The 27,261-nt window shown below is 44.1% G+C and overlaps 1 pseudogene; it reads right to left on the bottom strand.

Moving 5' to 3' along the window:
• Positions 1-18,230: 18,230 nt before the first annotated feature.
• LOC126423766 (U2 spliceosomal RNA) lies at positions 18,231-18,413 on the bottom strand (annotated as a pseudogene).
• Positions 18,414-27,261: the final 8,848 nt, after the last annotated feature.

Genomic DNA, 27,261 nt, shown 5'->3' with positions numbered 1-27,261 from the left:
TTCAGTTGAAAATCGGGAAATGTCACTTTGAAACAATAACAGTACAAGTCAAATAACATTGTTTCTTTGTCCCTGAAGCACATAACGCAAGTCCTTACCAGTGCCTAAGCTCATCCAGTCTCGTATTATCCATTATGCTTGTTTAATATCCACACTGATGTAACCACTGCTACATTGCGTTTCCACATTAATGAAACAGGTAATCACTGACATAGGAGTCTTTTCATTTACTATCAATATTTTCCTCTATGACAATTACTTATTCACAAACATAGCACGGCTTCATCCCTAAATTTCACAATAAATCCCATACACCTTTCTGCAAAATAGCTGAAACACTTATCTTCTATGATGCACCATAACACTTTCCTCTCTTAATTAGCTTTACACCAGATTCTTCATACTAGCTATACACGAAGTGGCTGCATGAAACAGCTACAGTCGCAGGTTCGAATCCTGCCTCGGGAATGGATGTGTGTGATGTCCTTAGGTTAGTTAGGTTTAAGTAGTTCTAAGTTCTAGGGGACTGATGATCTCAGAAGTTAAGTCCCATAGTGCTCAGAGCCATTTTTTTTTTTAAACAGCTGTGTGTGGAAGCCCAACGATGACTCTCGTTGCACATGCCAAGATGGCATGAGACTTCTAGTGTTTTGGCATTTTTGTCTTTATATAGCAAAGCAATGCTGCCTCACAGAAAAGGTGTGCTTGGTTTTGAAGACTCCAGAAGCGAGTGATATGTAAGGAGCATCTTATCGATATGTTACAACATTAAAAGTTGTCCTTAAAACCTTTGTGCCATGCCGCGTCTTTTCCTCGACCTTTCTTTCCTTTGAATTTGGGTAGAGTCTACATCAGGTCACAACCTCGGTTTCATCCCTCTATATTTCTCTCTTTTTCCTTAACATATTCCTCAATATTCTCCGATTTATATATTTGTTGGTTGTTATTGTCATTAATAACAACAAAATGGTCCTCTCTGAGCATTTTCGACACATTCTTACACCAGTTCTTAACTTCAACTCTTTTAGGCCTTCTATAACAAATTCTGATGATAATCAGTTTTTTAATTCTATCCGGTGCAATCAGTTCTACCCTTTTATCTGCTACTTTCATCTCTACCACATCCAAATTATTTTTCCTGCTTTGAAATTCATTTTTATAATAACAGCACTCTATTCTCTTGCCACTCATATTTTGAAAATAGATGAGCCCATTGTTACTCGTAAGCTATATATTTCTGTCAGGATCTGACATTCCCTTGATCCACACAGCATTTAGTTTTCCGTGTCACCCTGCTCTCTGCAATTAGTGTAACTACAACGGAAATGTTTTTCAAAACTGCCTTTATCACGCCATCTCACCACGTTCATTTGGTGTTGTTCCTGCCACCCCTTTCTGATGCATTAACATTCCCAAAATTTCTCTGGTCGCAGGTCTCGTGCCTCTGGTCCTCGTTTTTGACCTTTTTTAAAAAAAATTCGTCAAACGTTACTGCTGGCGTATGTTTTAGAATTATCAGGCTCTTTTTCTATTATTCTCGCACTATTTCTGGCTCTGATAGTCTGCCTTTCAGATATTCTAACTTCCTAGAACATTATTCACAATAACCCTACAATGAATTCCTCACATGAATATCTGACATCCGTGTAATGACAAATCTGCGCCACAGATTATTCCAAAAGTTTGTCCCTAAATTCGGAAACTGTCACGTTCTGTTAATCTAAATTTAAGCCATTACCTACCAGGGCATCAACCGGTATATTCGTTTTCTTGTTGTCTGTCATTTCATATGATAAGATTGTGTGATAATTCTGTATGGAATCTGTCGGGTCGAGCCCCCTTTTCCTTTTATGCTTGAATTTTCATCCTTACACGAAAGCGTAGTCTTTTACACCGCTAATGGTAGACAATTCCTTCTATCTTGTAATTGGTGTTACAATGATTCCAACTCGTCGCGAATTTCGAAAGCAATATTCCAAAGTGTTTCATAATTTCCACTTGCTCCGTTTTCCAAGAACCTACTCGAATATGTACTTCAGTTTTTAATATTGAAGCAGTGTTGCACTTTACAGTCTTACAAAGACTGCCTTACAGACTACATAGTAAACATATTTCGGTTAGAAGCTCTTGCCAAAATTATAGCTTTTTCGTATAACAGCTTTTATTGGGCTCCCCTTCCTACAGTGCTAAAATTTTTAAAGGAAAAGTATCTTTTAGCTGACATACAGGTGACAAAAGTCAGAGCTTGGTACCGTCGGGGATGACCATCAGGTAAATTAATGAAAGGTTCTGGTAATATTGCGAATTAGTGATTCCTAGCAGCCAACAGGACGCGAGGCAGACTAAAATTAACGACCCGAAACGCATAGTAATGAAGACTTTAATGGTGCTTAAATGCATCACATTTTCATACTGTATGACAAAATGAAGATTTGCGAGCAACTATTAGTTACCCCTTCCGATGAAATCGAAGCTGATTGTAGGTACATCAGAGTTGATAGTGGCAGAAGATGTGGTATCGAAATACTTGATGCAGAAGACTAGATGCAGAAGACAACTGCACACGTCACATCCTGCTCATGATATACTAAGTAGAGAGAGGCAAACTCACAATATAAAATGCTAGTCCCCTCTTTAAAAGAGCGTGCTGGTCCCTTAGAAGCGCTGTATATCGTCTAGAACTGATAACACTAGCAATTAGACAATAAGCCTATATGCGACTCCATGATCGATTCCGTAGAGGAGATGCTAGGCTAAGTCAGTGCAGGGGAATTGCCACAATACTACACCCCAAACCTGTATATAAGATTAAAGTAGCATGAGATAATGCTTGCATATTGCTACAAAACTGAGCTGTAAACGTGTAAATACACCTAGCATACACCGATAACACGTAAGTTACCTGCTAATAATAACCTAACCAATACAGTGCTGCAGCATCAAACATGCAAATACACCTAGCATACACTGATAACACGTAAGTTACCTGCTAATAATAACCTAACCAATACAGTGCTGCAGCATCAAACATGCAACAACACCTCAGTCTCTCTTCTACTATAATAATACAGTAACCAACACATTGCTGTAAAATCAACCATATAACAGCTGCACAGTTTCTCTTCTACTATACTAATACACTAACCAACACAATCCTGCAATATCAACCATTCAGTCACTGCACAGTGTTTGTTCTACTACAGTAATATACTAGCCAACACACTGCTGCAATATGAACCATACAACTACTGCACAATATCTCTTCTTCTCTAATAATACACTAACCAACACACTTCTGCAGTATCAACCATTCAGCCACTGGACAGGGTCTCTTCTACTATATAATACAGTAAACAACACATTGCTGCAACATCAACCATTCAGGTACCCCACAGTGTTTGTTCTACTATAATAATACACTAACTAAGACAAAGTGTCTCTTCTGCTATAATAACAGAATAACCAATACTGCTGAAACATCAGCCGCACACACTGCTCAGTATCTCTTCTACTACTAACATAATTCTAAGATTTGTGACGGGTGGTCAACGGCCCGAAACAACAGTTCTGGGGTATTCTCTCCCAGTGTCAACGGCGCTTCTATTAACTCATCTATCATCTATACTATCTTCTCTTTTTTTATTCTTCTTAAATAAAAATTAACATTTACTTCCGTTTCTAAATTTCATGTTCTGTTTGTGGTTTTTTAAAAATGCTGCAGAAGAAAAGAAAAAAAGAGGTACACTCGGTCCGTCTCAGGTTGTGGGATCTGGGTAATGGAATGTGTTGTAATGGGTGCTCGAGGGAGCTGTGATCCCCCCGCCCCATACTCTCAGACACTCAGACATGGCGATGGCGGCTAAGTGGTCAGTTCAAGATCCACCTTAAGAAATCAGATGGCGGGTCATTTAAAAAATAATAATAATAAGAAACTTGCATAAGTTCTTCCTCGCTGTACGGGCCCTTACCACGGCTAGGGGTGGTTTTGTATTGTACTATCGTAATGTCTCCTTGGTTGAATAATTTTTGTCTGGTGTGCATGTTTTTATTTGTTTTGTTCATTCGTGCCTCCAGAATCTGTGTTAATCCCAACTTTGGCGTTGCCTGTACAGGAGTGGTCCCCGCCGACCAACTGGGAACGGCTGAAGAAGCTGGAACAGGCGCGAGCGAGTGTCCGAGCAAGCTCGGCCGAGCGCTACTCCCTGTTCACTGGCGAGGTGGTAAGTCCCGCCGCGCACTGATCTCCACCTTAAGCTTGAGCCCGAGTCACGGAGAGTAGAATTTGCCCTAAAGTTGTTTGCTGGCTCATGCGACGACTACAAAAGAGTCGGCTTGACTGATAAGTTGTTCGAATGTAGCTTCGTATATTTTTCAGAGGGTAGCTGCGATGCTATATCTCTTGTAAGATTCCTTGAATGCTATTTGCAATGACCAAGTAGAAGCCTCGTCGCCGTCTGGCTTCGAGTGCTGAACTGGAAGGCGCTAGGTTGGGTCGTAACATGACTGTGCACTTTAGCTAATAGCTCCACAGTGAGTTTAAGGTACCATCACTGCTTTAATCTATTAATACAGGGGTAGACGTGTGCTCATGTACTACGAAAATCGTCGGTTGTTTGAAATGCTATCTGCGTGCTGAAACTCTCACAAGAGTTCAGAGAATTATGTATTTCATGAGGCCAACTACATCTTCTACCCTATTAAAATGACGTTATAATGCCGTCACACCTCGGTCCTAATACTGCTAATTAAAAGCAGACACTTCACCTTTAAGCAGTTTTCTTGTTACCACACAATTACATCGGTGAAAATGATTTTCCGTGAGGGTAGCAAGGTGAGATTTTCTCATCCATAAGTAGTCTCCTGAGTAGGCGTTTAGACAGTCCGGTACCTGATTTGCTCATCCATAAGTAGTCTCCCGAGTAGGCGTTTAGACAGTCCGGTACCTGATCTGTGTTCTAGTTCTTCTGTTGATGTTTCTTGCGCTCGGTCGTCTAATTTTGCTATGAACTAATAAATTGTGACTTCAGACTGAATTAAATGAAATATCGGAATGCTACTACACATACATCTAATCAACATACATCCTCTGCAAATCACTGTTCAATTCACTTCAAGGGGTACTTACTAGTACACCTCAAGTCAAGTATTCTTTACTGTCGATCAGGGTCCCGACTTGAGCAGTGTTGTCACTGGCATCGACTCACATTTAGGTGCTGAAAATAAATGTAGATGACAGACCTAATTTGGCCTCTCCTGGTAACTGTGAAGCTCAGCAGACAGAAAGAGAAGGGTGCTCAAATTTTTGTAAATTTTCCTATTTAATCACTTCGTATTTACAATGAGATGTTTCCATCACTAATTGTGAAAGTGTTGCCGGTGAAGAATTTTGTGCACGATCTAACCACTCGATGTATGTGCCATAAATGTTCGATGGGATTCATGTCGAGCGATATGGGCAACCAAATCATTCCCTCTTATTATCCAAAATGTTCTTCAAACCAATCGCAGAACGATTGTGCCTGATGACAAGCCGAATTGTCATCCATAAAAATTACATAGTTGTCTGGGAACATGGAATCCATGAATGGCTGAAAATGGTAGTAGCCGACCGTAACGACTTCCAGTCAATGATCCATGTAAACACAGCCCACACCATTGTGGAGCAACCACCGGCTTGTACAGTGTTTCATTGATAACTTGGGTACATGGCTTCGTGGGGTTTGCGCCACACCTCCAACCTGCCATCGGCTATTACCAACAGAAATCGGGACTCATCTGATGAGGCCACGATTTTCTAATCGTGTGGGATCCAGTCAGAATGGTCACAAGCCCAGGAAAGGCGGTGCAAGCGATGTCGTGCTGTTCACATGGTTCAAATGGCTCTGAGCACTATGGGATTTAACTTCTGAGGTCATTAGAGACGGAGCGCAAGCTCGGGTTAGGGAAGGATGGGGAAGGAAATCGGCGGTGCCCTTTCAAAGGAACCATCACGGCATTTGCCTGAAACGATTTAGGGAAATCACGGAAAACCTAAATCAGGATGGCTGGAGACGGGATTGAACCGTTGTCCTCCAGAATGCGAGTCCAGTGTGCTAACCACTGCGCCACCTCGCTCGGTAGGCTAACTGATCACGATGTCTGAGACTCAAAAGTCATGCACGCCGACAAACAAAGCCACGGCGAAACTTGGGGTAGCGGCAGGAACTGCATCCGGTCACCGCTTAAATTAACCATGCCACACCTATTAATAACCATATTGATCCTGCGCTGATGCAGGGCATACATACAAGAAAAAGAAGGTAGCACACTGAGTGTCTCTCAGGAAGACAGTGCTCCCCGTCACTACAGATTCTTCAGGCTGGACAAACGTTAATGGCAATATTCCTCAGCACATCTGTGCTGAATGGCGCGAACTGTCTGAGCCGTATGAGAGTTCCTTCAATGTCAAGGTATTTTATAAAAACCGGTCTTCTTCAATCCTAGCCCATCTTTGACCGAGCCAAGGAACACACTAATTACGGCTGGTGGACAAAATACATTCATCCGAAGATGGCGGATTGGTGGATAGCGGAAATATTGTATACAGATGACTGCTTGATCCGGCTGCAGACCCGAAAAAAATATTGTCAGTTAATACGAAGGAAAAATCTACGTTCTCACATATCAGCTCGTGATCGACTTTGAGTCAGATCCAGATTCCATTCCCGTCTTAATAGTCACTTTGTAACGTATTCATTTTTGCTCCACGTTCAATTTAAAAATCCTTGCCGTCCAGTATTTGTTTCTACTAGACTCTGCATTTATCTTACCTGACTTCAGCCTCGAAACAGGAAGACATACCGCTTCAGTTACCAGAGACAATAACCTCCGACAGTTCAACTACACGTCTATCCACCCAACTAAACATCAGACGAACGTCATACCAGAAGATGCTGAAGTTGTTACATATACTAGCATACAAAGTACGAGTGAGGCAAGCATTAAAACTACAAGTTAAGCACAAAGACAACACTGTTGCGAATGGTTGCTAACGCATGTTGCTGATTATTATCTGGATCCAAATCTTTACTTCAATTCAGACGAAAGATGGTTTCACCTTAACGGGTACGTGAACTCTCAAAACATACACTATTGGTCAACAGGTAATCCCAGGGAAGGCTTGATCTGAAAGGCATGATCTGAAAGTAGGCATTTGGTGAGCAGTTTCAGGCCTCCGGATTGTAGGCCCCTTTTTCTTTAACAGCACCGTAAACTCTCAAGTGTTTGTAACGGAATCGTTGCAGCCATTCATAGCGCAGCTAAACGAGGTACAACGACAGCATGTGCGTTTCAAGAAAGATGGCCTACGGAGCATACTTCTCGATTTTCAATGTCATACGTCCATGAAGCTTTTGGACAAAAACGTACAGTTTCCGCAGGTTTATGGTCTCCCATATCTCCCGGTCTGTCTACATGTCATTTTTATTTGTGAGGTAATTCAAAACATAAAGTGTGCAATAACAACATACATACAATTGAAGAGCTGAAAATAAAGATTTGCAATGCGAGGGTGGAAATCACACCAAATGTACTGGAAAAAGTTTCCAGAGACATGTTGACGCGTGATGAGTTGTGTATCGAAGTTTATGGTGAACATTTTCAGCACGTCCTATGAATTATTGACAATTAATGTTCAGTACGTCGTTTTTCGTAATAATAATTTAGTACTCTGTATTCAGTATTGACAATAGAAGAGTAAATTGTCTGCGTATTGTTTTATTTTTGCCTCCCTGAATAAGTTCACTTTATTAGATGATTGAATTATAAGATTTACTTAACTTGAGACTATTCTTTTCCACAGGCAAGCATAGAATATTTACAACTGTCACTGACTATAAAAGGCCAGCCGGTGTAGCCGAGCGGTTGTAGGCGCTTCAGTCTGGAATCGCACGATCGCTCCGGTCGCAGGTTCTAATCCTGCCTCGGGCATGGATGTGTGTGATGTCCTTAGGTTAGTTAGGTGTAAGTAGTTCTAAGTTCTAGGGGGCTGATGACCATAGATGTTAAGTTCCATAGTGCTCAGAGCCATTTGAACCATTTGAACTGACTATAAAAGCATACAATCACAAACTGTTGTCTTGAAGTACAATGTTCAACTACAGGACACGGTCATCTGAAACATCGCGATCAATGTTCATTGACGATGTTGATGACCGCTGAAGCTGAGGTTACAAACTGGGCTGAACTCTTCCGTGATCGACACTGGTGCGAAAAGTGGCAATTGCCCCTGAATAAAGAAAAGTGTGAAGTTATTCACATCAGTACTAAAAGAAATCAGCTAAATTTCGATTACGCGATAAGTCACACAAATCTGAGGGCTGTAAATTCAACTAAATACTTAGGGATTACAATTGCAAATAACCTAAATTGGAACGATCACATAGATAATATTGTGGGTAGAGCAAACCAAAGACTGCGATTCATTGGCAGAAAACTTAGAAGGTGCAATAGGTCTATTAAAGAGACTGCTTACACTACGCTTGTCCGCTCTATTCTAGAGTATTGCTGTGAGGTGTGGGATCCGCATCAGGTGGGACTGACGGATGACGGAAAGAAGGGAAGCTCGTTTTGTATTATCGCGAGATAGTGGAGATAGTGTCGCAGACATGATACGTGAGTTGGAGTGGCAATCATTAAAACAAAGGTGTTTTTTCGTTGCGACGGGATCTTCTCATGAAATTTCAATCATCAGTTTTCTCCTCCGATAGCGAAAACATTCTGTTGGCACCCACCTACATAGGGAGAAATGATCATCACGATAAAATAAGAGAAATCAAGGCTCGCACAGAAAAATTTTAAGTGCTCGTTTTTCCCGCGTGCCTTTCGAGAGTGGAACGGTAGAGAGACAGAATGTAGGTGGTTCATTGAACCCTCTGCCAGGCACTTTATTGTGAATAGCAGAGTAATCACGTAGATGTAGACGTAGATATTGACCACCGGTGCGAGTGCGCTACTGTGCTTAGAGGAAGGTGTGGTCTTCTGGAGTGCATCCCATACGACGTTGCAGATTGAAGCGAGCCCCCCTTAATGTCTGCTGCAACGTTCGTGTTGCCGGCTTTGGTGCGGGACTGCGATCTCTGGACAGTACCAGAAGAAGAATGTGGACAAATTCGTTACATACTACCTTAAGGCATCGTTGTAGGTTTTGCGGATGATAGTTGCCGGTTAAATCGAGAAGACAGTATAACCGCCACGCAACCATGACACGTTCGAGCCGTCTCGATGACGGCGCAGCTGCCACAACCGTATTCACGTAAACACTGACACTGTAAAGTGGTGAGATGGTCCTTCCCCCCCCTCAATTACTGAGTCTTGTCTGTCAAACCGGCCCTGAGATTTATGTGTACTTAACTGCACGACAGTAAACGTGAATATACCACGTTTTAACTCTTTAAATAATTTGTTTAATGCTGTTTAATGCTGTTATATGCAAATGATTAGCTTTTCAGAGCATTCACACAAGTTTGGCGCCGGTGGTGACACCTACGACGTGCTGACATGAGGAAAGTTTCAAAACCGATTTCTCATACACAAACAGCAGTTGACCGGCGTTGCCTGATGAAACGTTGTTGGGATGCCTCGTGTAAGGAGGAGGAATGCGTACCATCACGCTTCCGAGTTTGATAAAGGTCAGATTGTAGCCTATCACGATTGTGGTTTATCGTATCGCGACATTGATGCTCGCGTTGGTCGAGATCCAACGACTGTTAGCAGAATATAGAATCGGTGGGTTCGGGAGGGTAATACGGCCTCGTATCACTAGCAGTCGAGATGACAAGCATCTTATCCGCATGACTGTAACGGATCGTGCAGCCACGTCTCAATCGCTGAGTCAACCGATGGGGACGTTTGCAAGACAACAACCATCAGCACGAACAGTTCGACGACGTTTGCAGCAGCATGGACTATCAGCTCGGAGACCATGGCTACGGTTACTCTTGACGCTGCATCACAGACAGGAGCGCCTGCGATGGTGTATTCAACGACGAACCTGGGTGTACGAATGGCAAAACGTCATTTTTTCGGATGAATCCGGGTTCTGTTTACAGCATCATGATGGTTGCATCCGTGTTTGGCGACATCGTGGTGAACGCACATTGGAAGCGTGTATCCATCATTGCCATACTGGCGTATCACCCGGTGTGATGGTATGGGGTGCCATTGGTTACACGTCTCGGTCATCTCTTGTTCGCATTGACGGCACTTTGAACGGTGGACGTTACATTTCAGATGTGTTACGACCCGTGACTCTACCCTTCATTCGATCCTTGCGAAACCCTACATTTCAGCAGTATAATGTACGACCGCATTTTGCAGGTCCTGTACGGGGCTTTCTGGATACAGAAAATGTTCGACTGCTGTCCTGGCCTGTACATTCTCCAGATCCCTCACCAATTGAAAACGTCTGGTGAATGGTGGCCGAGCAACCGGGTCGTTACAATACGCCAGTCACTACTCTTGATGAACTGTGGTATCGTGTTGAAGCTGCATGGGCAGCTGTACCTGTACACGCCATCCAAACTATGTTTGACTCAATGCCCAGGCGTATCAGGGCCGTTATTACGGCCAGAGGTGGTTGTTGTAGGTACTGATTTCTCAGGATCAATGCACCCAAATTGCGTGAAAATGTTATCACATGTCAGTTCTAGTATAATAAATGTGTCCAATGAATACCCGTTATCATCTGCATTTCTTTTTGTTGTAGCAATTTTAATGGCCAGTAGTGTATTAGGATGGCTCATAAGTTCCTAGCGTTTTTGTTTTACATGTTGGTATTCGATGGGTATGAATTTGTTTATCAACTTTCTTATCTGTTGTTCACTGTCGGTACTTGAATTTGCGTATTGTCATTTTTTCATTTGGAGATAGTAAATGGAGCTGTGAATGCTAGAAAATGGAAAGCCACATGGAGAAATAGGGACATTTCCGACTTATTCTGTTGTTTGAGTTCGATAGAGGAGGCAGCCAGAAACATTTGTGGCGTATATGGGCATAATGCCACTCGGCGGAGCACAGCAAGAAAATGGTTTTCTCTTTCTAAGGATTATCGTTTTGATATTAGTGTCGCTCCACGCTCAGGAATACCTTCGGGGTTTGATGAAGATCTTTTAAACGCATTAAATCACAATGCGCCACGTCAGTCTACTCTAGAACTGGCAAATGCGGTGAACCGTGATCATACCACCATCGTGCAACATTTGCATGCGACGAGGAGGGTTCAAAAGTCCCGTGTATGGGTACCGCATGCTCTAAGCCAAAATCACAAAAATCAGCGGCCAGACATAAGTGCGTCTCTGCTTGCTCATTATCAACTGTCTCGTGAGCAACACCGACTATTCCTGTCCTGTGTCATCACTGGCGACGATAACCTAACCTAAGGAAGAGAGAGGGAGCTCACCATTTGCGCCATAATCGACAGGACCTGTAGTACAGAGCCGTGTCAAGGGTCTCAATCAGAGGCTCAGACAGTTCTGTGACCATGTGGCAGCAGGAGGCGTCTACACGGATGGCAGACGCTGTTTGGCCGGCCGGGGTGACCGAGCGGTTCTAGGCGCTACAGTCTGGAACCGCGTGACCGCTACGGTCGCAGGTTAGAATCCCGCCTCGGGCATGGATGTGTGTGATGTCCTTAGGTTAGTTAGGTTTAAGTAGTTCTAAGTTCTAGGGGACTGATGACCACTGCAGTTGAGCCCCATAGTGCTCAGAGCCATTTGAACCAAGACACTGTTTGGCGTGGACTAGGCGTTTTCTAGGTTAGAGGCTCTCAGCGCAAAAAAAAAGGACTGCTGTCTCCAAGGGTGTATGTCGAACACAGGAAGAACGTAGATACAGAAACCATCGGTATAACAGTTGTAAATTGTCGTAGCTGTGTTGGGAAAGAGCCAGAGCTCCAAGCGCTAATAAAAAGCACAGATGCTCAAATCGTTATTAGCAGCGAAAGATGGCTAAAGCCGGAGATAAGTACAGCCGAAATTTTTTGCGAAGAACCGTCGGTGTTTCGAAGGGATAAGCTAAACACAGTTGGCGGTGACGTTTTTGTTACTGTTAGAAGTAGTTTATCTCGTAGCGCAATTGAAGTAGATAATCCTTGTGAGTTAGTATCGACAGAGGTCATTCCAAGCAACTGAAATAAAATAATAATTGCAGCCTTTTACCGACCTCCCAACTCGGATGATACAACTGCTGAAAAGTTCAAAGATACAATTATAGTTGGTGGTGATATTATTTTACCCTCGATATGTTGGCGGAAATAGATTTTTAAATCCGGAGGTAAGCAGATAACATAAGCCGAAATTGTGCTAAACGGATTCTGTGAAAATTATTTCGAGGAGTTAGTTCATGAGACGACGCGATTAATAAACTATTGCGGAAACGCACTTAACCTCTTAGCAGCAAATAATCCTGAGCAACAAACGAGCATCAAAACGGATACAGAGATTAGTGAACACAGGGTTGTCGTAGAGAGACTGAAAACTATGCCCCCCCAAATCCTCTAAAAATAAACGCAAAATGTGCTACACAGCAAAGCAGATAAAAATTCTCTTGACACCTTCCTGTGAGACAATCTCCGCTTCTCCCAAATTAACAATTTAAGTGTAAGCTAGTTGTGGCCTGAATTCAGAGAAGTACTATCGACAGCAGTTGAGAGATTCATACCAAATAAATTGACAAACGATGGAGCTGGTCCCCCCCCCCCCCCCCTTAGTACAAAAAAGGCGTCAGAATACTGTTACAGAATCTACAAAAAAAAAAGCATGTCAAATTTAAACGAACGCAAAATCTTCACGATTGGCGAGCTTGTACAGAAACTCGATATTCAGCGCAGCCTTGAATGCAAGATGTTTCTCATAGTTTCAACAACGAAACTTTGTCTCGAAATCTGGCAGAAAATCGAAATAAATTCTGATCGTAATGATAGTAAGTAAGCGACAAGACACAGTCAATGCCTTCTCCACGCTATAGCAATGGATATACTATCGACGACACTGCCACCAAAGCAGAGTTACTAAACTTAGCCTTCCAAAATTCCTTCACCAAAGAACTCGAACCAAGAACAGCTGCCAGCATGAGTAACTTAGAAGTAGATATCCTCGGTGTAGTAAAGTAACTTAAATCACTTAGTAAAAGAAAGTCTTCTAGTCCAGATTGTATACCAGTTAGGTTCCTTTCAGAACACGCTGATGCAATAACTCTATACTTAACAATCATATACAACCGCTCACACGACGAAAGATACGTACCCAAAGACTGAAAATTTGCACAGTCACACGAATATTGAAGAAAGGTAGCAGGAGTAATCTACTAAATTGCAGATCCATATCATCAACGCTGATGTGCAGCAGGATTTTGGAACGTACATTGTGTTCGAACATTGTAAAATATCTTGAAGAGAACGGTCTATTGACACACAGTCGACACGGATTTAGAAAACATCGTTCTTGTGAAACACAACTAGCGCTTTACACACACGAAGTGTTGAGTGCTACTGACAAAGGATTTCATATTGAGTCCGTATTGCTAGATTTCCAGAGGGCTTTTGACGTTGTACCAAACAAGCGGCTTGTAGTCAGATTGGTTGCTTATGGAACATCGTCTCAGTTATGTGACTGGATTCGTGATTTAGTGTTAGAGAGGTGACATTTCGTAGTAGCTGATGGAAAGTCATTTAGTAAAACAGAAATGATTTCTGGTGTTCCTCTGCTGTTCCTTATCTATATAAGCGATTTCGGAGACAACCTGAACAACCGTCTTAGACTGCTTGCGGATGACGTTGATGTTTATTGTCTAATAAAATTGTCAGAAGATCAAAACAAATTTCTAGATGATTCAGAAAACATAGTTGCATAGTGCGAATTTTGGCAATCGACGATAAGTAGTGAAAAGTGTGAGATAAACCAATAACTGCTAAAAGGAATCCGTTAAATTCGGTTACAAGATAAATCAGTCAAATCTAAAGGCTGAAATTCCACTGAATACCTAGGAATTACAATTGCGAACAACTTAAGCTGGAAAGAACACATAGAAAATGTTGTGGGCAAGGCAAACCAAAGACTTCCTTTCACTTCCAGAACACTTAGAAAATGTAACAGATCGATTGAAGACACTACCTACACTGCACTTGTCCGTCTTCTTTTGAAGTACTGCTACGCAGTCAGGGATTCTTACCAGATAGGACTAACTGGACGCATAGAGATAGTTCAAGGAAGAACAGCACGTTTTGTATTATCGCGAAATATGGGAGAGAATGTCTCTGACATGATACACTATTTGGGGTGGACGTCATTATAACAATGGTGTTTTTTGTTGCGGCGGAATCTTCTCACGGAATTTCAATCATCAGCTTTCTCCTCCGAATGCGAAAATATTTTGTTGACGCCGAACTACGTGGACAGAAACGATCATCACAAAAAATAAGAGAAATCAGAGCCCGTTCGAAAAGATGTAGGTGTTCGGTTTTCCCGCACTGTGTGCGAGACTGGAATAACAGAGAATTATTTGGAAGGTGGTTCGATGAACCCTCTGCCAGGTACTTAAGTGTGGTCTGCAGAGTAACCATGTAGACGTAGATATAGATGTAAACGTTCAGCCGAAACAAACCAGCAGCTCCCCGTACAAAGAGCTGCTCGCATCGCGAAAGATAATGTTATGCATCTTGTATAAAAGCGACGCTGTGGTGTACTGCGAATTGCTTGCCCGAGGTGTAACCAACACTGCTGACATTTATTGTCAAAAACTGAGACATGTGGTAGACACAGTCCAAGGACAACAACCCCCTCGCATTCTGCTAGACCGGCAAAGGGAAATCTTTCGTATTCACTCTTTCCGCTCTCTATCGATCAACCTTGAAGGAACTTCCTTCCCGAACGAAAACGCTATCCGAACATGGCTCGACGATTTCTTCGCCTCAAAACCACGTGATTTCTACAGGCACGGAGTCGGAAGTAACCGCTTCGTTGGCAGACTGTTTTAATTATAGATGACTAAAGTCTCTGTTGTGTGTATCTTAAACCAATGGAGAAACGCTACGAACATACACACCAACCCAGTACCTACTAATTTCGGTGAATTTACCAGTATCACTTTGAAGCCACCATACTTTGGCGCCACGTGGGGCAGCAAAACTGGTGTTTTACATGTCATTTCCTGTTCATTACAATAAATTGTTGACGTACGTATCAGATTTTACGATTTGGCGGGAAAAGATGGGTCACGTATTTCCCGTACGCTAATTCCACACCACACTTCAGTCTTTATACACTACTGGCCATTAAAATTGCTACACCACGAAGATGACGTGCTACAGACGCGAAATTTAACCGACGGGAAGATTATGCTGTTATATGCAAATGATTAGCTTTTCAGAGCATTCACACAAGGTTGGCGCCGGTGGTGACACCTACAACGTGCTGACATGAGGAAAGTTTCCAACCGATTTCACGTACACAAACAGCAGTTGACCGGCGTTGCCTGGTGAAACGTTGTTGTGATGCCTCTTGTAAGGAGGGGAAATGGGTACCAACACGTTTCCGACTTTGGTAAAACTCTGATTGTAGCCTATCGCGATTGCGGTTTATCGTATCGCGACATTGCTGTTCGCGTTGGTCGAGATCCAATGACTGCTAGCACAATATTCGAGGAATGGGTCGGGTGCAGCACTCAGAGTCTGCGCCCCAGAATTGGTTCTCAGGCGAAGTGGAGATAGTAACGAGGATATTGCGCAGCATCAAATGGTTCAAATAGCTCTGAGCACTATGGGACTTAACTGCTGAGGTAATCAGTCCCCTAGAACTTATAACTACTTAAACCTGACTAACCTAAGGACATCACACACATCCGTGCCCGGGGCAGGATTCGAACCTGCGACCGTAGCGGTCGCGCGGTTCCAGACTCTAGCGCCTAGAACCACGCGGCCACGCCGAGCGGCGCGCAGCATCCTCCGGAAGTTTACAACACGTCTCACTCGCTGAAGTGTCTGTAGAGTTAAGTATGGCATCACGATAAAGTTTTACGAGACTCAGTGGTAATCTAAAATTTTTGTGTTGCAACAATGCCCACGTTATGCATGAGCTTAGAGACTTTTCCACAAACTTCATGGTTGCGAGCATTGTATTTTCTACCCTTATCCGGATTTATCTTCATATATCGTTGTTCCACATGTGTACTGATCGAAAGATCATCCATTGAAATGTAAGGATTCCTAGCTTTTCACAAACTTCTCTTCAGCAGAATTTGGGCAATCTTGTTAGCGGTAAACTTCAGTTTATTATGCTGTAGGAGATACTGCAACCAGCCACAAGCTTTTAGAAACGATTTTATTCTACCTTTACTAGCTTCGGGCCTGAGTCCAGCGTTGATCTCTTGGCGAGTTTTACGTTTATGTCCTAAAATATAACAAAGCTTTTGTGATTACACAGTACTTAAAAGATCCTATATTTTAAATTGGTACGTTGTACTTACTACACGAAAATCTATTCTTTATACATAGGTTTAATTCTCTTTTTCGATCCATACTGATCCGTGAGTTAAGCTACATTAGCTTAGCTGATGGATCAGCATGGACTGTAAACCCTGCAAGTATCTGGAAGCTGAAATTCGCTCTGAATATATTTCAAACAGTTTAGGTGATTCAGTAAATGAGTTTCTGCAAGCAGGGCTCACTCTGATGTGTTCTTTCGGGCTCTAAGAGAAAGAGTATCAGTTTGTTGTGGGTTGTAGTCATATTGCCTGTGACAGACCACGGGGATACGTTATTATTATCATGACCGTTTGACATGCGTCTTCCGATCGCGCTAAAACAAGAATGATCCAAGTCCATGGATTCCCTACTTTGATAAAAGTGTGAGATGCACAAAAAGAAAGAGGAGGAGCCATCCTCCTAGTGTTCAGATATAGTACGTAGCTTCTACGATGTACCCATAGTAGAACGAAGGCATGTGGCATTTTCTTATGTGAAACACCTAACTGCTGATTTTTTAAGCGCTAGTTGACAATTTACACGCCTTTGTGTTACAGAGGAAGACCGTCGAAACCGCAGACCAGAATACGATTTGCAGCTTGGGAGACTACTTCAATAGGCTGTCAGACAATGTACAGGACGGAGGAGCTGCTCCATTGCCTCAGCAACGCCGAAGACGGGCCAAGGTGAGGAAGATCCACGTGTTCTCACTATATTTGTACTGAATTTCGTAACGTTTCATTATCGCATTTAGGTTCTTTCATTACGCACATAAACGCTATTGAGCGATCATTTTATCACGGAATTTTCAAATATCCACTGAGACCTCTGCTCCATAGATCTTACATCCAGCATTAGTCTAAATAAAAAAAAAGCATTCTAAAAAAGTAAAACCGACGCACCACGAAGGAACTATGTAATTTGCTCACAAATTAACTTTCATACAGGTATGGACGGATAACGCAAAATTATAAACTTTGGCGGCCATTGAATGGATTGAAATTACAATGAAATCCAGACCTTGATGTGCTTACAGGGGTTGAGAAATATCAACGGGGACAGGTGAAAATGCGTGCCCCGACCAGGACTCGAACCAGAGATTTCCTGCTTACATGGCAGAGACTCTGTCAATTTTTTTGATCTCATTTTGTTCGTTATGGGTCGTTGTATTTGTTCGGGGCGGACGTCCTATGACACTTGTTCAGGTTCATCGTAGATCCATTAACTCAGTCTTTTTTATTACAGCGGGCAGCTAACCCTCTGACCGCACACGCTGAGCTACTGTGCCGGCTTTCCGATCTACATCTACATATACATCCATACTCCGCAAGCCACCTGACGGTGTGTCGCGGAGGGTACCTTGAGTACCTCTATCGGTTCTCCCTTCTATTCCAGTCTCGTATTGTTCGCGGAAAGAAGGATTGTCGGTATGCTTCTGTGTGGGCTCTAATCTCTCTGCTTTTATCCTCATGGTCTCTTCGCGAGACACACGTAGGAGAGAGCAATATACTGCTTGAATCTTCGGTGAAGGTATGTTCTCGAAACTTTAACAAAAGCCCGTACCGAGGCACTGAACGCCTCTCCTGCAGAATCTTCCACTGGAGTTTATCATCTCCGTAACGTTTTCGCGATTACCAAATGATCCTGTAACGAAGTGCGCTGCTCTCTGTTGGATCTTCTCTATCTCTTCTATCAACCCTATCTGGTACGGATCCCACACTGCTGAGCAGTATTCAAGCAGTGGGCGAACAAGCGTACTGTAACCTACTTCCCGCAACAGAGGTGGACCAAGCCCCTAGCAGTCCGTCATGAGCCAAAAATGAGTTTATTATTCTGGTCCTGTGATGCAGGAGGTATCAGATATTAAGCTGATAAGAACATATACTGCACTTTGATCTTAGCCAAATGCATCTGAGCCACCGAGGACACAGAGGACAGTGCGACTGCAGAGACTTATCTCCGGCACGCTCCCCATGAGACCCACATTTCTACCTTACTGTCCACACACTACATTTGTAGTGCCCCTGCATACTATACTCATTACTCGCGGCAGTCAATAACAGATTCCCGTAAGAGTTCGGGCAATGTGAGTGCATTCGCACTGAGGATCATTGGCCGGTAAGCCTTATCTACACTCACGATCATAAATTAAGGATAATGCTGATACATGGTGAAACTACCCTCTGGTGGGCGGTTTGCGGGTGTAAATCACCTCGTGGTTTAACCATGCGGTGCGTTTGACCTGCGGTCGTCGCACGGTAGCTCTGGCAGCAATCCACATACGCAGAGGTGTGTTGGTGCATGACAGAGTACGGTGCAGCGATTAAGTGTGCAGACGTTTTCAGACGTGCTAATGGTGACTGTATGTTGAAAATGGCTCAAAGAACACTTACTGATGACGTCATGAGGGCTAAAATAGTAGGGCGATTGGAGGCTGGTCAAACACAGCAGGTTCTCAGCACGGGCCCTCCGTGTGCCACAAAGTGCGATCTCAAGATTATGGCAACGATGCCAGGAGACAGGAAACGTGTCCAGGCGCTACAGTACGGGACATCCACAGTGTAAAGTACCACAAGAAGCCCGATATCTCACCATCAGTGCCCCCAGACGGCCACGGAGTACTGCAGGTAGCCTTGCTCGGGACCTTAACGCAGCCGCTGGAATAGTTGTCTCCAGACACACAGTCTACAGACGACTGAACAGACGTGGTTTATTCTCCCAGATACCTGCAAGGTGCATTCCACTGACCTCTGATCACAGGAGAGGTCATTAAGCCTGGTACCAAGAACACAATACATGGTCATTGGAACAGTGGTCCCAGGTTATGTTCACGAACGAGTCCAGGTATAGTCCGAACAGTGATTCTCGCCGGGTTTTCGTCTGGCTTGAACCAGGAGCCAGATACCAACCCCTTAATGTCCTTTAAAGGAGCCTGTATGGAGGTCGTGTTTTGATGGTGTGGGGTGGTATTATGATTCGTGCACGTATACTCCTACATGTCTTTGACAGTGGAACTGTAACAGGTCAGGTGTATCGGGACGTCATTTTCCACCAGTATGGGTGCCTTTTTAGGGGTGCAGTGGGTCCCACCTTCCTCCTGATGGACGATAACGCACGATCCCACCGATCTGCCACCTTGGAGAAGTAGCTCGAAACAGAAGATATCAGGCTACTGGAGTGGCCTGCCTGTTCTCCAGACCTAAACCCCATCGGGCACATCTGGGATTCTCTCGGTCGACGCATTGCTGCACATCTTCAAACCTCCAGGACACTTCAGGAGCTCCAACAGGCCGTGATGCAAGAATGGGAGGCTATAACGCAGCAGCTACTCGACCACATGATCCAGAGTATGCCAACCCGTTGTGTGGCCTGTGTACGTGCGTATGGTGATCATATCTCATATTGATGTCGCGGTACATGCGCACGAATCATTGGCGATTTGTAGCACATGTGTTTCGTACGGTTTTCTCAACTTATCACCAATACTGTGGACTTAAAGGTCTGTTTCGTGCGTGTTCCCTATGTGCCTATGCTATTAGCGACAGTATTGTGTAGTGCCACGTTGTCTGGCACCACATTATGCAATTATCTGTACTTTATAAACATGAGTGTGTATGAAATTGGTATCTGTTCTATGATATTGGTGATCTTGCATCTCTCGAAAAATGACATTACAACGATGCAATACCAGAGCATACAATCTTTGCAAATGTCATTCAGTTTACTCAACCGCACAGTAACTGTGCCTCACAGACAGGCGCGTCAACAATGTACGTAAATTTCAGCATTTGAGAGAGGATGTGTGGTTGGGCTCAAAGCAGCCTATTGGTGTGATCGGCGAATCGCGCACCATTTGAATAGGAGCGATGCCACGATTCGAGGATGTTGGCAAGCATGGGCGAACCATGTCTGAACTCAGCTACAAGAAGGAAGCGGTCGATGTAGAGAGACGACAGAAGGTGAGGACCGAGCAGTCGTCTATCACTAAGAGCCCTGGATTCATTGTTATCATCTACCGGAAGTTCAACTAGTGCTTCGTTGACCACAAGGGCCACTAACAGGCGGCTCACGGAAAGGGAGCTGAGCTGACAGCGAGCCTTGCGCCTCCTGGTGTGTACACCAAGAACCCCGTTTGCAGTGGTGTCGCGCTCATTTGGTCTGGGATCCCATTGTATGGAGTAGAATTGTTTTTAGTGATGAGTTGCGCTTCGAACTGAACCAACATGGAGGCCCCTGGACACTCCTAGATTACCACTTTTGACGTCGCCTACCATACGGCCCAACATCCAGAAGTCATGGTTAGGGGTGCCGATTCATTTCATGTCGGGACTCATTTCGTTGTCATCCGCGACCCCTTACTGCACAGTGCTACGTCAGTGATATCCTACATCTCATTTTGTTGCCCTTCATGGCAAGCTACCCTAGGCTTACATTTCGGCAAGACAACGTCCGCCTGCACAAGGCGAGAGTTTCTACTGCTCATCTTCGTGTTTGCCAAACCCTAAAATGGCCAGTAAGGTCGCCGGACCTCTCCCCAATTGAGAAAGTTTGGAGCATTGTGGGCAGGCCCTCCAACCAGTTCGGGATTTGACGATATAACGTGCCAGTTGGACAGAATTTGACACGACATCCCTAAAGATTACGTCCAATAACTCTATCAACCAATGGCAAACAAATAACTGTTTGCAAAAGAGGCCACATGTCGACCAACGCGTTTCTAACTAGCTCAGTTTCTGAGGCTCTTTCTCTTGAACAAATAATCCATTTTTCTGAAACTGTAATCGTTTATCTGTACATGTATGTCACAACTACCGTTTGCCGTCCCATTTGGATAATTCCTTCGTGGTGCATCGTTTTTTTGTTTTGAGTATAAATAAATGGTTCTGGAGGTCAAATTACAAGAAAAAGGACATATAACAGACGTTTTTGAAAAATCAGTTGTTTCATTTGCGCGAAAATTCGATATTAATTTAGTGTGACAGGTGATGGTGGTAACTTTTCCGTCTCGAAGGCCACCGAAGAGTTCAAGGGAATCATTAACGGTCGTACGGCGTTGGTAGACGCAAGAGTCTCACAGGGTTGCTGAGGCCTTCCTCAGAAGGGACGCGTTTCTTATCAGGAGGCACGCCTGACATGGTATCCGTCGTGGTTGCTGCGAGCTCAGAAACGACCTGATACATCTCGCGGAACGTGCTACTCACAGCGTTTTGCGAACGCAATGCTCTTTACCCGCAGTTGTCAGCTGCATGTGACGCGTAAATCACACAGTTTGTTTACGAAAATGGACGCGCGTAAAATAGCTGCGTTAACTCCGTTTGCTACCGGCACAAAAGTTCGGAATCAGCCAGTAACGCAAACTGCAGTGTTCCAGTTCACTGGACTATGTTACCTGGCTCATTCATCAAACTGGACAAAGTTTCTCCTGGGCACAGGGTGCTCTTATTTGTAATAAAATAGATGAGTACCTGGGGTCCTCCATCTTCTCCTACCCCATCTCTCTGTCCATCTCCATTACGCCATCTCCCTGTCTATCCTCTGCCCCCTCTTCTTTCTGTCTGTCTCCTCCTCCCTCCTCTCTCTCTGTCAACCTCCTCCTTCCCCCTTTCATCTTCTCACCCTTCCTTTCTGCGTCAACCTCATCCTCTCCTCTGTCTCTGTCCATCTCCTCCTCTTCCCTTTCACAGTCCATTTCCTCCTCCTTCTCTGTCTGTTCATCTCTTCCTCCTCATATCTCCACCTTTTTTGTTCCTCCCCCTGTCTCTGTCATTCTCCTCCTTTTTCCTTCATCTGTTCATCCCCTCCTCTCTCATCTCTCTGCCAATTTCCTCCTCCTGTATCTCTGTCCATCTCCTCCTGTATGTGCCTATCTCCTCCTTCCCCTTGCTGTCTGTCAATCTCCACGTCCTCGCTTCTCTCTCTACATTATCACACTCACACCAATAGAAGGTTCATAGTCCATATCCCTACAGTATTTCTTTCCAGATTGTAGCTATGAGGCCTTTTCGGAAAGACAGATCCGATCGGTCGCAAAATGGAAACTCCTGTAAAAATAAAAAATGTTCTATTTGCAACAGTTAGCTACACCTTCCAGTTACTTCTCTACATAGTCGCCTCTGGGCTTAAGATATTTGTCGAAACGTTATACCAACTTTTCAATCCCCTCATCATAGAAGCAGGCTGCCTGTGCTTGCTGCCAATTCTCTACTCTGGTCTACAGCTAGTGGGTCATGTGACGAGAAATGAAACACAAGGAGAGTCAATTACAGGCTCTGTTGTGGGTGATCAAATACTTCCCATCGAAAACGCTGCAGGAGCATCTTCATTGCCCCTTCAGAGTGCGTCTGAGAATTGTCATGCAGAAGGAAACGTATGGCAGTTATGTTATGTGGGCTGCATTACATCAGGCGAAATCTCACACCAGGCCCTCATACTTGGTTGGAGACCCTATTGTTCTAGGCACCTTTACGTGCTCACTGTGCGCTCACAACTGAAAAGAGCGACGTGACGTGATTGAGGGGCATACTAGAGGCACTGCCCAACACATCTGTGCAAAGCTTCATCGAATTTGCACTGTGGTTTCTGTTTCGCGCCCCATCGAACCTTACTTTCCGAATAGCCCTCGTAATATGAATACCAAATTTGACTTAAATCGTTCCAGGCGTTTACGATGGGTTTCTACCCATGACTTTGCCCACGTACCCATATTTAAAATATGTTTAACACATATTTACCAAATTTCAAGTGCATTTGTACACATATTAACCAGTCTGTTTAGTGACTTTTGCCCAGCAGTTTTATTTTAGCGCAGCTCATTGTTTATGACGCCATATCTTCTGAACTATGTACTGTAAAATTTTATTATTTTGCAGGTACATTCAGTGCTATATATGCCTACTGTCTGTCAAATGTGTTGTGAATAGAGTTAATAGTAAAGAAATAATAATTTAAAACGTCGTCTATTATGCGGCAATTTCTCAGGCATCTCAGTATTGATGATGTCATTTTCGCTGGACTTTGGGGCGTACAGTGACATATTTTTCTAGATACATTCAGCGGCATATGTGTATACCACCTGCGAACTGAGATGCGAATACTTTTAGAAGTAAAGAATTAATAAATTAAAACGCAATGCATGATCCGACACATTCTCACGAATCTCATTGTTATGACGTCATATCTCCTGAACTATAAGCCACAGAATGGTATATTTTTCTAGGGATATTCAGCGGGACATGTGGATACTGCCTGCGAACTGTACTGCTAATAGAGTTAGTAATAACTTATAATCCTGGGTTCGGTGTGGGGCGGCTGAGGGGTGAAGTGGACTGCGGTAGTCGTCGTGGGGTTGTGGGCCACTGCGGCTGCGGCGGGGACGGAGTGGAGTCTTGCCGACGTTTCTAGGTCCCCGGTTAACATACAATAGTAATAACTTAAAAGGTAATGCATGGTGTGGCAGTTTTTCAAGTTTCTCAGTGTTTGACGTCATATCATTTGAACTATTTGTCTACAATGATATGTATTTTTGTATATACTTTCAGCGCTGGATTCTTTCTGCAAAAAGTGTTTCGAATAGACTTAGTAGCAACGAAGTAATAAATTTAAACGCTTTGCATGATGCAGTAGTTTTCCTCGCATCTCAGTGTTTACGACTTCGTATTTCCTGAACTATGCGTCGTACAATGACGAATTTTTTTTTGCCAAATTCGGTGGTATACGCGAATACTGTGTACAAGACATGTCATGCACACAGTAGTAAAGAAGTAATAAATTAAAATTTCATGCTTCATGTGACTGATTTACAGCACGAGCATTGAAAATGTAAGTGAAAACTGTTTTCCTTTCTTTCATTATTTTTTCGAGGTTGACAGCGAGAAAATGTTTCGTAAAGGTTCGAAATTAAGTGTAAAGTTTGTCCCAAGTGCTATTATTCTCAAATATGGGAGATTAAAGTGCGGGTATTCTCGCTTAGTGGACTACACTACTTTATCGTCCTCACCCCATCTCTTTGATAGATCAGGTGGTTTTTACATCCACAGTGATTCCTTCCAGACAGTGAATGATATGTGTACCAAGTTTGGTTGAAATCGGTACAATGGTTTAGGAGGAGATATGGAATATATATATACGTACATCGACTTTTATAATTTGTGTGGATAAATTCGAGTCTTGTGGATCATACTTCAATTAAATTAATAAGAAAGTCCAGGAACCTTTCAGAGAACATAAGATGAAAAGAATTATATGTCTCTGTAGACTACGCTACAGTTCTAACTTTACAGCAATGTCTCACTTGTGTGGTACACTCATGCTCATAAATTAAGGATAATGCTGATACATGCTGAAACAACGCTCTAGTGGCCGGTTTGCGGGTTTAAATCACCTCAGGGTATGACCATGCGGTGCATTTGACCTGCAGTCGCTGCACGGTGGCGCTGGCAGCAGTACACATATGCAGAACTGTGTTGGTGCATGTCAGAGCACGGTGAAGCGAGTAAGTGTGCAGTCGTTTTCAGACGTGCTAATGATGACTGTGTGCTGAAAATGGCTTAAAGAACACATACGCATGACGTTATGAGGGGTAGAATACCAGGGCGACTGGAGGCTGCTCAAACACAGCAGGTCGTATAGCACGGGTCCTCCGTGTGCCACAAAGTGTGATCTCGAGGTTATGGCAACGATTCCAGCAGACAGGAAACGTGTCCAGGCGCTACATTACGGGACGTCCACAGTGTACAACACTACAAGAAGACCGATATCTCACTATCAGTGCCCGGAGACAACCACGGAGTACTTCAGGTAGCCTTGCTCGGGACCTTACCGCAGTCACTGGAACAGTTGTCTCCAGGCACTAAGTCTACAGACGACTGAACAGACATGGTTTATTCGTTCGGAGACCTGCAAGGTGCATTCAACTGACCCCTGGTCGCAGGAGAGCCCGTAAAGCCTGGTATCAAGAACACAGGACATGAATTTTCCTGGCAGATTACAACTGTGTGCCGGACCGAGACTCGAACTCGGGACCTTTGCCTTTCGCGGGCAAGTGCTCTACCAACTGAGCTACCCAAGCACGACTCACGCCCCGTCCTCACAGCTTTACTTCTGCCAGTACCTCGTCTCCTACCTTCCAAACTTTACAGAAGCTCTCCTGCGAACCTTGCAGAACTAGCACTCCTGAAAGAAAGGATATTGCGGAGACATGGCTTAGCCACAGCTTAGGGGATGTTTCCAGAATGAGATTTTCACTCTGCAGCGGAGTGTGCGCTGATATGAAACTTCCGGGCAGATTAAAACTGTGTGCCGAACAGAGACTCGAACTCAGGACCTTTGCCTTACGCGGGCAAGTGCTCGCAGGAGAACTTCTGTAAAGTTTGGAAGATAGGAGACGAGGTACTGACAGAAGTAAAGCTGTGAGGACGGGGCGTGAGTCGTGGTTGGGTAGCTCAGTTGGTAGAGCACTTGCCCGCGAAAGGCAAAGCTCCCGAGTTCGAGTCTCGGTCCGGCACACAGTTTTACTCTGCCAGGAAGTTTCATATCAGCGCACACTCCGCTGCAGAGTGAAAATCTCATTCTTGACCCAGGACATGGTCATTGAAACAGTGGTCCCAGGTTATGTTCACGGACGGGTCCAGATATAGTATGAACAGTGATTCTCGCTGGGTTTTCATCTGGCTTGAACCACTCAACTTTATGGAGGTCGTGGTTTGATGGTGTGGGGCGGCATTATGATTGGTGCACGTACACCCATGTGTGTCTTTGAGAGAGAAACTGTAGCAGGTCAGCTGTATCGAGACGTCATTTTTCACCAGTATGTCAGCCTTTTCCAGGGTGCAGTGGGTCGCATCTTCCTCCTGACGGATGATAACGCACGGCCCCACCGAGCTGCCATCGTGGAGGAGTACCTTGAAACAAAAGATATCAAGCGACTGGAGTGGCCTGCCTGTTTTCCAGATCTAAACCTCATCGAACACGTCTGGGATGCTCTCGGTCGACGTATCGCTGCACATCTTCGAACCCATACGACCCTTCAGGAGCTCCGACAGGCACTGGTGCAAGAATGGGAGGCTATACCCCAGCAGCTGCTCGACCACCTGATCCAGAGTATGCCAACCCGTTGTGCGGCCTGTATACGTGTACATGGTTATCATATCCCATATTGATGTCGGGGTATATACGCAGGAAACAGTGGCGTTTTGTAGCACATGGGTTTCGGGACGGTCTTCTCAACTTATCACCAATACAGTGGACTTACAGATCTGTGTCGTGTGTGTTCCCTATGTGCCTATGCTATTAGAACCAGTTTTGTGTAGTGCCACTTTGTGTGGCACCACATTCTGTAATTATCCTTAATTTATGAGCATGAGTCTATATAAATCTCTAAAGGCTGTAATCATAGATGTCCTTATTTGATACTTAACTACACTGCTGGCCATCCAAAATGCAACACCTGAAGGAAGCATCCAAATGAGGTGAAATTTGAATCATGCGTTTGCTGCGACTAGGGATGTACATGATTAGCATTTCAGCGCATCCGCGCATGACGGGTTCCTGTAACGTTACGTGCAAGCACCATATAACGGGGAAACAGACGGACGTCTGGACGTATTCTTTCGTGCGATTGTTTTGGCTTCATACGCCCCATGGAAGACAGGAGCGTCTTTCGAGCGCGTTTTGGAGTTCAACCGAGCAAGAACAATTGCCTGAAGGAACTGCAAATCATCCTTCAGAAAAATCGGTGATCGTCTCGGGCGGAACCAAGCAACTGTGAT

The sequence above is a fragment of the Schistocerca serialis genome, chromosome 1 (genome assembly GCF_023864345.2).
Source record: "Schistocerca serialis cubense isolate TAMUIC-IGC-003099 chromosome 1, iqSchSeri2.2, whole genome shotgun sequence".
Classification (NCBI taxonomy): Eukaryota; Metazoa; Arthropoda; class Insecta; order Orthoptera; family Acrididae; genus Schistocerca; species Schistocerca serialis.
Note: the sequence above shows the minus strand (reverse complement) of the source record. Positions and strands in the feature narration are given on the sequence as shown.